The sequence below is a fragment of the Marmota flaviventris genome, chromosome 12, assembly GCF_047511675.1.
Source record: "Marmota flaviventris isolate mMarFla1 chromosome 12, mMarFla1.hap1, whole genome shotgun sequence".
Taxonomy (NCBI): Eukaryota; Metazoa; Chordata; class Mammalia; order Rodentia; family Sciuridae; genus Marmota; species Marmota flaviventris.
In genome coordinates this window covers 39,296,339-39,310,918 of record NC_092509.1, presented here as the reverse complement: position 1 = coordinate 39,310,918, position 14,580 = coordinate 39,296,339, and positions in this window count along the sequence as shown.

Sequence of the window (14,580 nt, the reverse complement as noted above, 5' to 3'; positions counted from 1 at the left end):
GTTTTTCCTTAAGTTTTTATGATAATATATCTTCAAGTTGGGCTATGCTTAGTAATTTCAGTAGCTCTAGGCACCAGAAGCCAGAAGCTTCAAACTCTTCCTAGGCATTTTTTTTTTTTGTAGTTGTAGATGGACAGTATGACTTTATTTTATTTTATTTGTTATTTTTATATGGTTCTAAGGAACTAATCCAGTGCCTCACACATGCTAGGCAAGTGCTATGCCACTGAGCTACATCCTCAGCCCTCATGTGCCTTTTTAAATTTTTTGTCTTCCCTCTTGACCTTGGGATATTCTAAATATTATTCCTCCAAAAGAGTCTGTGCTTTACTGTTCTTTCAGTTAGAACCCACTGTTGTTATATTGGAACTCTGAACATTGAGAGGAGAGGGAACTTTAAATAATTATATCATAAATTAATTACGATGATTCTATAATGATTAAAATCTTAGTATTTCTGTGAGTCAGTATCTTGGGACTGTGACCTTCATAATAGTTTCTCCAGTGGGGCAGTTTTTAATTCAGCACATTCCCCCAAACTTTGCTGCATTTTCTCTTTCCTGGCTTCAAGATTCCCAAACTATTTCCTTGAAATCGTGACTCTTGTTTTGTGTGTGTGTGTGTGTGTGTGTATAATTTTTATTTTAATTATAAATTCATAGTAGTTAAAATAATATAGAGATCCCATTTACTCTTTACCCAGTTTTCCCCAGTAGTAACAACTATGACTATGTTGCATAAGCACAAGCTGCATTTTGATGTTGATGTGGTCCAGATACAGCACGTTTCTGTCACCACAAGAATACTTTATATTCCCCTTTACCACCATGTTCACTTCATACCAACCCCATCATCCTTAATCCCTGGCAACAACTGATCTCTATTTCCAGAATTTTTGCTTGCAAATTTTTGTAAAAATAAATGGAATTTTGCAGTATAATCTCTTTAGGTTGGTGTTTTTCACTAAAGAAATTAATTAAACCAAATTGCAGAATATATAAATAATTTCTACTTTTTTATCACTGAGTAATGTTTCATTCCACCGTACAAATGTGCCACTAGCCATTCATGTAGTGAACGATATCTCTTTCGCTTCCAGTTTCAGGCTATCTTGAAGAAAGTTGGTGAATAATATTGGTTTATAAGTGTTTGAGTGAATATAAGTCTGTCTTCTTTCAGATAAGTGCAAAGGGGTAGAACTTATGGGCACTAGGATTTTTAGTTTTTTGTTTATTCATTTTATTAAACAATGGTAAAATTATTTTCTAGAATGGCTGTTCAATTTTTATTTATACTTGTGTGTGAGTGCATTTCTGAATTGATTATTCTGTTCTATAGATCTTCATACCTATCCTTCTCACAGATTTCACAGTATTGATTACTATAAATATATGCTGTCTTAAAACACTTTATTCTTCTTTTTAAAATTTGTATTGTCATTTTTGTTCAATATTTCCTTTGAAAATAGATTTTTTTTATTTTTTTGGGATTGGCTAACTTCACTTAGCATTATCTTCTCTAACTCCATCCATTTACCTGCAAAGGCCATGATTTTATTATCTTTTATTGCTGAGTAATATTCCATTGTGTATATATGCCACATTCATGTATTGAAGATGTTTTCTTTAATATTAGGAAGCTGCTTCATAGTGGGATAGGGAGAGGGAGCATGGGAGGAATAGATGAACTCTAGATAGGGCAGAGGGATGGGAAGGGAAGGTAGGAGGCATGGGGTAACTAATGATGGTTGAATGTGATGATCATTATTATCCAAAGTACATGTATGAAGACACGAATTTGTGTGAGTATACTATGTATACAACCAGAGATCCTAAAATTTGAGCTCTATATATGCAATAAGAATTGTAATACATTCCGTTATTATATATAACTAAAAATAAATAAATAAATAAATTAAAAGAAAATGGATTTATTGAGAAATATTGTCTTAAGTTTTGGTTAATTTTTAGTGTTATTGATTTTACATTTTATTTATTATCATTACAAAATATACTCTGTATTACTTCTACTATTTTAAATTAATTTTACTTGATTTTGTCCCAGAAAACCATCTATTATGGCATATATATCATGGACACTGTGGTTGTTAGCTGGTATGTTTAATACCTATTGATAGGATAATGTTTGTAGATAGTACTGCTGAGTCTTGATATATTTTTTTCTTGATTTTCTATCTAATTGTTTTAGCAACTGAGGACTTTCAAAGCCTCTAAGTAGAATTGTGGATTTGTTTTCATTTCTCCTTTCAATTTTTATCAGTTTTTGCCTCATGTATTCTGTAACTGTGTTTTTTAGGACATATACATTTAACATTGCTATGTCTTTATAGATTGACTATTTTATCTTTATATGATGTCCTTCTCTGTCTCCATTTTCTCTGCTCTAATTTAATTTATTGGATTTTAATATAACCACTTTGTTTTCCTTTGAATAGCTTCTGCCTACCAGTTCTTTTTTTTTCCATCCCTTGACATATTATTTGTCTTTATCATTATATTTGAAGTGAGTTACTTAGAGATAGTGAATAGTCAAATCTTGCCTTTTTATTGTGAATTCAATGATTTTTTAATTGACTCTGCTAAATTATTTCTTTTATTCAATTTATTTAGGCCTCTTATATTTAATGGCATTACTCATGTTTTAGTGCTTAGGTCTTCCATTTTATTTTTTCGCTTTCTATTTTTTTCTTTATGTTTTTTTGTTTATTTTTTTAGTGATTCCTTTTTGTTGTGGATCCTCTTGGTATTAGACACCCCCCTCTCCCATAGTCACACACACACAAACACACACACACATACACACATATACTACCATCCCTACCACCACACACACTTATTGCAGTGTACTGCTGTTATCATTTTAACAGTTCAAGTGAAATATAGTAAGCTTCCTTATGTTTACCTCCTTTTCACCTCCCCCATCTATAGTTGTCTTAAATATTTCCTTTACAAACATTTAGAAACAGACAGTATGATAGGTTTTGCTTCCAGTACCAAACATGTATTTGGAAAATTCAAGAAGGGAAGTAAAGTCTATTTTTCAGGAGCTCATCTGATTTAGATCTAAGCCCTCAGACTTTTAAGCAGCCTGCTAAAGTAACAAATCAAAAACCACAACCCACAGAGATGTGGTTTTAATTACTTACTGTAACAGTATAAAGTAGAGAACCCATGGAACATATAATGAGGGCCATGTGTATCAGCTAAGAGATGAAAGTTAATGTTAATACAATTTTATGGAACCTGGGACTGTGACTGGGATAAGGGAGAAAAGTAAGGGCTAGGACTAGAAAAGTACTGAGTGCTAAATCAGAATAGGGAATAGTAACTTTAAGATTTTTCCTTCTTTTTCTGATAAGGTCTCAGCAGAAGTTCCTGAAGACATCTACCCAGACTTCAGATAAAGAGACCTAGGAATAAATGCATTTTTTTAGGAGTGCAAATATGCATGAAAGTGTGGTTTTTCAAAGAGCTGAGACCTTGACATTGACTCCACTTACACACACTCCACTTACATCAAACCTGGTGTGGGTAGAGCAATGCTCCTGAGAGGAGTCTATGAGGTAAGCAGTCCTAAAAAACAAAAATGACATACAGATTAACCAGGAGCTGAAATTCTTGGTGCTTCCCCATATTTTTGCTTGATATGTTCTCACTTCCTTTCTAATGATCCAAAATTTTTCTTTGTTTCATTTGTATTTTAGAGAACTTCCTTTCGCCTTTATTTTAGGGTAAATGTGACAGTGTCTTAGTTTTCCCTCATTTCCTCTTTATCTCTAAGATTATTTTCACTGGATATTGAATTCCAGAATGACTGGTCTTTCTTTCATCAGTACTTCTATCTGTCTTCTATGGTTTCTGATGAGAAATCTGCTGCCACTCTAACTGCCTTCACTTCACAGGCAAGGTGGTACTTATCATCTTACTTTCGAGATTTTATTCTTTTTTTATTGTTCAGAAGTTTCATTATGATATATATGGGCATGAATGTTTTTTTTTTTTTTTCAGATTTTTACACTGTGTTTGACTCAACATCATGAGTGCCTTGTCAAATTTGGCAAGTTTCCTGCCACTATTCCTTCAAGTTTCTACTTCAGCCTCACTCTCTTTCCTTTATCTTTTATGGGACTTCAGTACTATGGAGGTAGATATTTTCTTCTAGTACCATAGATCCCTGGATTGTTGCTCCCTTTAAAAAAAACTCCTACATCATTTGTACTTTCACAATGGATAGTTTATATTTTTTCTCTCCTAGGGTTCACTCATTATTTCTTTTATTTCCTCCACTCTGCTATTGACAGAAATTTTGCCACTGACCATTCACTGAAATTTAAGCTAATTCTATTTCTCAATTCTAAAATTTTGCATTTGTTTCCCTTTTGTATCTTTTATTTCTTTACTGATGTTTTCTACTTTTTAATTTAAGTATGTTTATTGAAGTTTGGGTTTTTGTCTGTTAATGTTTTTTGTAGTCTTGACATGGTTTACCAAATCTCTAGTTCAATACCACCTTTTTTTCTGCCAGTATGGTATGGTAAAGTCCCAGTTTTTAGTGGACTTTGCTGTATCATACTTAGTGGACATTATTTTTGGTGATGGGTGAGATGTTATAGGCCCTCAGTCTTTTTGTATTCACTTTCCTGCTGTGGGATCTTCAGTCTCATTTAATTCACCCCAACTTTCAGAGAATCTCTTGCCTTTCTACTTTAGGGTGACAATGGTAGCTGTACATGTTCTTGCCTTCTAATATGTCCTCCAAAAAACAGAAAAAGCAGAAGGAAAAATAAAATTACATTAAATCCATACCCTCAGTGTAGCCTGGAGCCAGAGCATGTCTAAACTTCAAAATAATTGTGGAGTAAAAATCCAAAAATATCAGGAAAACATCCTGCTTCATCCTTGTAAGCCTTTATTGTGAGAAGGGGAAACCTAGAAAGGCAGTAGGTAGAAAAGGAGAGTCATCCACCAAACTATAGATGATCTAAATCCATGATGACAACAATTAGAAAATAGAAGTAAATTAGTAATTCTCTCTAGATCAGAGCAGTGTGTAACTTTCCAGTGAAGTATTTTTATGACTGCTCTAAGATCTTTTTAAAACAGTTGAATCACATCTATAGTTTTACCTAATTACATTGAAAGATAATCTTATCCAAGACTCATGATGATAAAATAAAGATATGAGTAAAAACTTGTGAGCCAGTAAACAAATATGTTGGAGAAAAATTTTTAAAAAATGGAAGTTATCTATGTTTTTAAAGAATCATAAAATTTATAAATCCTTTGCAAACTTATCACACCATTAGGGGAGATGACAGGAGCTTCACACAGACCAACAGCTGAACAAACACCAGGAATGAGTACTGACAAGTGTGAATGGAGTCATTATCTACCTTAAAGAAACATATATGTTATTGAGAGAAATTAAAGACATGTTTATATATAAAAAGATTCAGTATTATAAAATAGTTATAGAGTTGCAAAGTAGTCTGCAAATTCAGTACAACTTCAAATAAGATTAAGAATAGATAAGAGTAGATATTGAGAAGCTAATTCTAAAATCCAAAAGAAATATAATAGTTTAAGTACAGACAAGGCATTCTTGGGAGAAAAAAAAATAGTACCTGATATGATAATCTAAAGTAAATAAGATAAAACAATGCTGGGAGAAAGAGAAGCAGAAGGAAAAAGAGGACAAAAAGAAAAAAAAAGAAAGGCCAAAAGGAAATAATTTTCCCTTGGAAAAGATAGCCCCCAAACTGACCTCCATATATGACCCATGACTATGACACTGGCGGTCTTATACTGCAATTAGGAAAGGGCAGTCTTTTCACTGTATGATTCTGAATCAGTTGGATATCTACATAGGAAAAAATATCTTTGTACATTAAAACAAACCAGAATGAACAAATAATTAATACTGAATAGATTTCAGAACTTAGTGTAAAAGACAAAACAATAAAGATTTTAAAGAAAATTTTAAGTGTATGAAAAATGCTCAATATTACTAATCATGAGGCATATAAATCAAAACCACAATGAGGTATCATTTTGCCACAATGAGAATGGCAATTATCGAAATGATCAAAAAATTTTAAAAATCTAGTGAGGAATTCAAGAAAATGGTTCTCATAATTATTATTAACAATGATATGAATTAGTACAACCATTATTGAGAATATTATGAAATTTCTTCAAAAATCTCAAAGCATTATTTCCTTTGGATCTAACAATTCCACTGCTGGATATGTATCCAAAGGAATGAAATAATTATATAAAGGAAACAACTTCATGACTATGGTCATTGCAGCACTATTTATACACAAGGGCCAAGATATAGAATCTAGTAATATGTACACTGACAAATGAATTGTCAAAAGATGCGGTATTTATACATAAGTAAATAATATTTAGCCATAAAAAGGGACAAAATCATGAATTCATGTTATTTTCAGTAACATAAAGGGAGGACATTATATTAAGTGAAATAAGCCAGGCACGGGACAAATACCACATGTTCTCACTCATTTGTGAAAGCTAAAAAAGTTGATTACATGGAAGTAGAGAACCGAGGTTATTAGAGGCTAAAAATGGAAGAAGGGAATGGGTATAAAGTAGATAATGATTGTCTAAATGCAAATGGTCATAAGAGAATTAGAGCTAATATTATATAGCACTATAGGGCAAGTGCCATCTGTTATATTTATACATTTCAAAATAACTGGAGAATTTAAAGGTTTCCAGTACATAAAAATGATAATGTTTGAAGACATGGAAATGGTAATTGCCCTGATTTGATGAATACACATTATACAACACACATACACACATATGTGTGTGCACATATATGTGTGTATATATATATGTGAGATATATATGTGATATATATATATATATATATATCACCCCATAAACTAGCACAACCATTACGTTAATAAAATATAATTAAAAAGAGAAAAGAAACCTTAAAATCATCTTCAGGATTTTCGAGTAGGAAATTCATTTTCAAATAGAACACAAAAAGTGCTAACCACAAGGAGAAAAAAATGCTGAATCAAACTATATAAAGGTTAAGAACTTTTATTAAAATGTTCTGTTGGGAAAGTGAAGACAGGCCACAGGCCACAGTGTTTACATCTAAACTAAAATCTCATATCCGGAATAAAATATTCCTACACATTTAAAAAAAAAATAAAAATAGAGTGAAAGAGCTTAATTTTGAAATCAGCAAAAACCTGAATAAATACTTTACAAAATAAGGTGTCAACTACTTAATAAGCATATAAAAAATACCCACATCTGGAAGTTGTTTTAGTCAGATTTTCCTTGCTGCCAAGGACAATGTAAAAGAGGAAAAGTTTAGTTGTGCCTCATAGTTTCAGAGATCTCAGTCCATAGATCAGTGTTCATATATAGATGAATCTTCATCATGACTCTTCATCCCTAGACAGCCAAATCTGTTGCTCTGGGCCCAACATGAGACAGACCAGCATGGTGGAAAGGCATGGCAAAGGAAGCTAGCTCAGGACATGGCACCAGGAAGCAAGGGAGAGAGAGAGGGAGAGCGAGAACTCTGCTCACTAGAGACAAAATACATGCTCTAAAGACATACCCCCAGTGACCTCCCTTCTACAGCCACATCCTACCTGCTGACATTTGCCAACTTCCTCTCTTCCCAGGGACTTCTGTTTGTCCACAGAAGTTTTGCTTTCTTGATCTATTCCACAGATACGATTCTGGAACTTCATTTCACTTCACTTCTGGATTAGGTCCATTCTTTCTTTGGTTCCACATTTTCTTCCTTGGTTTAGTACCTTCTTCTTCAAATAACTGATAACATTTTTTTCATTTCTGATTATTGTTATACTTCTGTGTCATTTCAGATTTGGTTGTCACTGATTTTTTTTAAAAAACAAATATGCTTTCCGAAAGACTAATCTGAAAGGTTTTTGACTTTTCAATTGGCTAATTAATTAATTAATATATTAAAAAATATATTCTTGACAACCAATAAAAATATATTGTAGACTTAAAAAATATATATGCAGCTAAGCATTATGCACCTCTGATCATATCCTAGCATAGTTCTAAGCTATTCATGCATTAACTTATAAAATCATCACAGCGCCACTGAGAGATGCATACTATCATCTCCATTATAGAAACAGGTACCCAGAGGTGGTGCAAGGGCCAATTAAGCTTTTTCTCTAAGTGACTATGAAATTTAGTTGCTTTTGTAAGATTTCTGGAAGGTTTTTCTTGTCTTGCCACATTTAATTAACGTATGTCTCTGTTTTGAATTATCTTGAAGCTTCTTTCTTGTACTAGACATTTGTCAGTTTATGATCATCTGTAGTTTATAACAGTTTAAATATATTGTTGACAGTGTTTATGTAGAAATATAAATAAGAGCCAACACATTGTATGTAAAAGGGAAAAAACAATACATTTATAAGCATTCACGTCTCATAAAATATAAATCGATATTGTTAGGGGACAGATAAATGAGGATGATGGGAACACAAGGTTAAGGGAATAATTCTATAAAATAGGTTCACTACTCTGATTTCCACATGCTTTCTTTTCCAAGAAATAATTTACCTGCAGCCCTACCTGGCCTAAGTGGACAGAATAAGTAAGGCCCAAAATAATGTTAATATGAGGAACCCAAATTACTCTGAAGGGAGAGACTTTTGTGACCTGATCTTAAAACTCTTGGAAATAAGGATAATTCCTCCTAACCATAAAATCTGTCACAAGGTATGGTTAAAAATCTGATTAGAGGAAGCTTCCAACATGGCGGCAGGCACTGAGAGATCAGTTCTCTGACCTCTTCAGCTGCGCCAGCAAAGGGAGCCTTGGACCAACTGAGTGCTGTTTGCTCAGGATCGCTGGGCAATGCTGGGCTGACGTGGACCTGGAGTGAGCAGTTTGCGCCCCTCAGAACACATGCCGAGCCCGGAGAGGGTGAATTCGGGCTTCCCATGCACAGTTTCTGTCTGATTGTCTGCGTCTCATCGCCAAACCACAGTGACTCAAGCGCTACGGACACTCCCGCTGAATAGAGGGGCAGCTCTTCGGTTCCTACGTGAGCCTTTTGAGGTGGTACCAACTGAGCCTTCTTAGGCAGTGGGCCCAGAATTGGGACGGGGCCTGAGAGAGCTGGACAGGACCCACCCTTCATATCAGACACCCGGCAAAGGGAACGAACAACAGCTCTTCGCATTGGACACCACCATGGCAGGGAACTGACGTCGCCAGAGATTCGGTGGAGGGGATAGCCTCATTGAGACCGGCGTCAACAGGTGTGTGACCCTCGGGCCCCTCCTCTCCGCACAGCAGGGAGATCTAGGACCCCCCCCCCCAGCTCTCCCATGAGCACGATTGTCAGACTGAGGGAGTCAGGAGCCGCACATGACCCCCAGCTACCGGTCCCACCAGCACTGAAAACCATCTCTTGCACCAGCTCCCAGGGCATGGCTACCGGAGGGCAGGCAGAATAAGCTGAAGGTTCCCAGCCCCCACGCTCCACAACCTTAGGGTCTGGGAGAATGGCAATCAGAGAGAGTGGGCCCAGTCATTCAAGAAAATAGGGCTCCCAGGAGCAGCAGACCTGGCATGTAGCCAGTTTTGTGGTGAAAGTCACCGATGAGTGGGACCTGGCTGGAGGAAAAGCAGGGCAGTGACTGGATATCAGGAAAGGTCCTGGGTGCCCAGGATTGGAGAGCCGCCCAGTGGGGGAGGAGGAGCCGCCTCACAGGGATTGGTTTCTGGGTATTAAGGGGAGAAGCTTGGCCCAGTGGGCACAGCTCCACCTACTGGAAGAGAAGTTAATCGAACTCGAAGACTGCATTTTTAAAATTTTTTTTTATTTTTATTTTTTAAAATTTTTTATTTTATTTTTATTTTAATTGTTATTTTATTTGTTTTTTTATTTTTTTTCTTTTCATTTCTTTTCAATTTCTTATTCCCCTTTTCTTGAATTCTAACTGTTTACTCTCATTCTCTTTAGCAACTTCTTCCCTCCCCTTCTAATACCTTTCCTCCCAAGCATTACTAGGCTGTTTATGTGTAATTTACTAAATGTGTATAGGTAAATGTTCCGAGGCATTATATACTGCTACCAATTCCCTAGCTACTCCAAAATACCCTGGACCATTCTCCTGTTAATATCCCTCGTTAGTAGAGGAATCTTCCAAGGTTGTCAAGATATACCAACCTCTATACCATCACATCACTCGACCTAAACATAAGTCCCAAGACCAAACCGCAGATCGCTATATGCCATCAGAATCCATACACAGTTTAAGAAACGAATGAATCTGCTTTAAAGTGCAATAAAATTCATCATTTCTAGTCATAGTCTCCCATCACAAAGGAGAGACTCCGGAGATACACAAAACCAAAATAAATTGATAGGAGTAAACAGTAACTCAGCAGTCAAACAGAACTGAAAGTAACATGAGCAGCCTGAAAAAGCAAGGAAGAAAAGGAATACAAACAATGCAGGACAGCCTAAATCTACAGGAAAACCTAGAGGCATCAGAAAAATGGTCAAATAAAAAACTCAAGGAATACCTGACTCAGATGGAATGGAATCTTAAAGAGGACATGAGACCGCAAATTCAAACAATGAAAGAACACATTGAAAATGAATTATATAAACAGATAAAAGAAGCAAATAAGCAACTTTACCAGGAGATAGAGATTATAAAAAAAATCAAACAATAATCCTAGAAATGGAGGAAACTATAAACCAAATTAAAAACTCAAATGAGAGTATCAGTAGAAGAGTGAGCAAGTAGAAGTCAGAACGTCAGACAATGAAGACAAAATATATCATCTTGAAAAGAGTCTAGCAAACTCAGAAAGGCTGGTAAGAAACCACGAGAAAAACATCCAGATATGGGATAACATAAACAAACAAACTTAACAGTCATCGGGATAGAGGAAGGTATAGAGGTCCAACCCAAGGGAATGAGCAATCTATTGAATGAAATAATTTTAGAAAACTGTCCAGATATAAAAAAGGAAACAGAAGTACAAATTCTAGATGCATACAGGACACCAAGTATACAAAATCAAAGTAGACCAACACCAAGATACATTGTTATGAAGATATCCAATATACAGAACAAAGAGAAAACATTAAAACCTACAAGAGAAAGGAGGCAGATTACATTCAGGGGTAAACCAATAAGGTTAATGGCTGATTTTTCATCACAGACTCTGAAAGTGAGAAGATCCTGAAACAACGTATTTCAAACACTGAAAGACAATGGATGCCAACCAAGAATTTTGTATCCAGCAAAATTAAGCTTCAGGTATGACAACGAAATAAAAATCTTTCACGATAAACAAATGTTAAAAGAATTTGCAGCCAGAAAACCAGCAATGAAAAGCATCTTGAGCAAAACACTACACGAGGAAGAAATGAAATACAACAACCAAAATCAACAGTGGGAAGTACCTCAGTAAAGCGAGAGTAGGGGGAAAAAAAGCTAATCATAGATAAACAAACCAAATTAAAAAACACATAAATAATCAAACATTACTGGAAGTACAAACCATATATCCATAGTAACCCTAAACGTTAATGGCTTAAACTCACCAATAAAGCGACATAGGCTGGTAACCTGGATTAAAAAAACAGATCCAAAAATATGTTGCCTTCAGGAGACACATCTGACTGGAAAAGATATACACAGGCTGAAGGTGAAAGGTTGGGAAAAATCATACCACTCACACGGTCCTCAGAAGCAAGCAGGGGTGGCCATCTTCATATCGAATAAAATCGACTTTAAGACTAAGTTAATCAAAAGGGATAAGGAAGGACATTATATACTATTAAAAGGAACCATTCACAAACAAGACATAACAATTACCAATATTTATGCACCAAATAATGGTGCTGCAATGTTCATAAAACAAACTGTCCTCAAGTTCAAGAATCAAATAGACCACAACACAATAATTATGAGTGACATCAACACACCTCTCTCACCACTGGACAGATCCTCCAAATAAAAGTTGAATAAAGAAACTATAGAACTCAATAACACAATCAATAATCTAGACTTAACTGACATATATAGAGTATATCAACCATCATCAAGTGGATATACTTTTTTCTCAGCAGCACATGGATCCTTCTCAAAAGAGACCATATATTAGGCCATAGGGCAACCCTTAGTAAATATAAAGGTGTGGAGATAATACCATGCATCTTATCTGATCATGATGGAATGAAACTGGAAATCAATGATAAAAGAAGGAAGGAAAAATCCTACATCACTTGGAAAATGAACTATATGTTACTGAATAATCAATGGGTTACAGAACACATAAAGGAGGAAATAAAAAAATTCTTAGAGATAAATAAAATACAGACACAACATATAGGAATCTATGGGACACAATGAAAGCAGTTTTAAGAGGGAAATTCATTGCCCGGAGTTCATTCCTCAAAAAAAAGAAAAAAACAACAAATAAATGAGCTCACACTTCATCTCAAAACCCTAGAAAAGGAAGAGCAAAACAACACCAAATGTAGCAGAAGGCAAGAAATAATTAAAATCACAGCAGAAATCAACGAAATTGAAACAAAAGAAACTACTGAAAAAATTGACAAAATTAAAGTTGGTTCTTCAAAAAAATAAATAAGATCGACAGACCCTAACCATGCTAACGAAGAGAAGAAGAAGGAGAACTCAAATTACTAACATATGAGATGAAAAAGGCAACATCACAACAGATGCTACAGAAATACAAAAGATAATTAGAAATTATTTTGAAAACCTATATTCCATTAAAATAGAAGATAGTGAAGGCATCGATAAATTTCTTAAGTCATATGATTTGCCTGGATTGAGTCAGGAGGATACACACAATTTAAACAGACCAATATCAATGGAGGAAATAGAAGAAGCCATCAAAAGACTACCAACCAAGAAAAGCCCAGGATCGGATGGGTATACAGCGGAGTTTTACAAAACTTTTAAAGAAGAATTAATGCCAATACTTTTCAAGGTATTTCAGGAAATAGAAAAAGAGGGAGCTCTTCCAAATTCATTCTATGAGGCCAACATCACCCTGATTCCTAAACCAGACAAAGACACTTCAAAGAAAGAAAACTACAGACCAATATCTCTAATGAACCTAGATGCAAAAATCCTCAATAAAATTCTGGCGAATCAGATACAAAAACATATCAAAAAAATTGTGCACCATGATCAAGTAGGATTCATCCCTGGGATGCAAGGCTGGTTCAATATACGGAAATCAATAAATGTTATTCACCACATCAATACACTTAAAGATAAGAACCATATGATCATCTCGATAGACGCAGAAAAAGCATTAGACAAAGTACAGCATCCCTTTATGTTCAAAACACTAGAAAAACTAGGGATAACAGGAACTTAACTCAACATTGTAAAAGGTATTTATGCTGATCCTCAGGCTAGCATCATTCTGAATGAAGAAAAACTGAAGGCATTCCCTCTAAAATCTGGAACAAGACAGGGATGCCCTCTCTCACCACTTCTATTCAACATAGTTCTCGAAACACTGGCCAGAGCAATTAGGCAGACGAAAGAAATTAAAGGCATAAAGATAGGAAAAGAAGAACTTAAATTGGCACTATTTGTGGTTGACATGATCCTATACCTAGCAGACCAAAAAGGTTCTACAAAGAAACTTCTGGAGCTAGTAAATGAATTCAGCAAAGTGGCAGGATATAAAATCAACACGCATAAATCAAAGGCATTCCTGTATATCAGCGACAAATCTTCTGAAATGGAAATGAGGAAAACCACCCCACTCACAATATCCTCAAAACAATAAAATAAAATACTTGGGAATCAACCTAATAAAAGAGGTGAAAGATTTATGCAATGAAAACTACAGAAATCTAAAGAGAGAAATAGAAGAAGATCTTAGAAGATGGAAAAATATACTCTGTTCATGGATAGACAGAACTAACATCATCAAAATGGCAATATTACCAAAAGTTCTCTATAGGTTTAATGCAATGCCAATCAAAATCCCAAAGGCATTTCTTGTAGAAATAGATAAAGCAATCATGAAATTCATATGGAAAAATAAAAGACCCAGAATAGCAAAAGCAATTCTAAGCAGAAAGTGTGAAACAGGCAGTATAGCGATACCAGATTTCAAACTATACTACAGAGCAATAGTAACAAAAACAGCATGGTACTTGTACCAAAACAAGTGGGTGGACCAATGGTATAGAATAGAGGACACAGAGATGAATCCACAAAATTACAACTATCTTATATTTGACAAAGGTGCTAAAAGGATGCAATGGAAAAAGGATAGCATCTTCAACAAATGGTGCTGGGAAAACTGGAAATACATATGCAACAAAATGAATCTGAATCCCTTTCTCTTTCCATGCACAAAAGTTAACTCAAAATGGATCAAGGAGTTTAATATCAAAACAGAGACTCTGCGTCTGATAGAAGAAAAATTTGGCTCTAATCTACATATTGTGGGGTCGGAACCCTTATTGTTATACAAAATTACATATAAGAGGAAG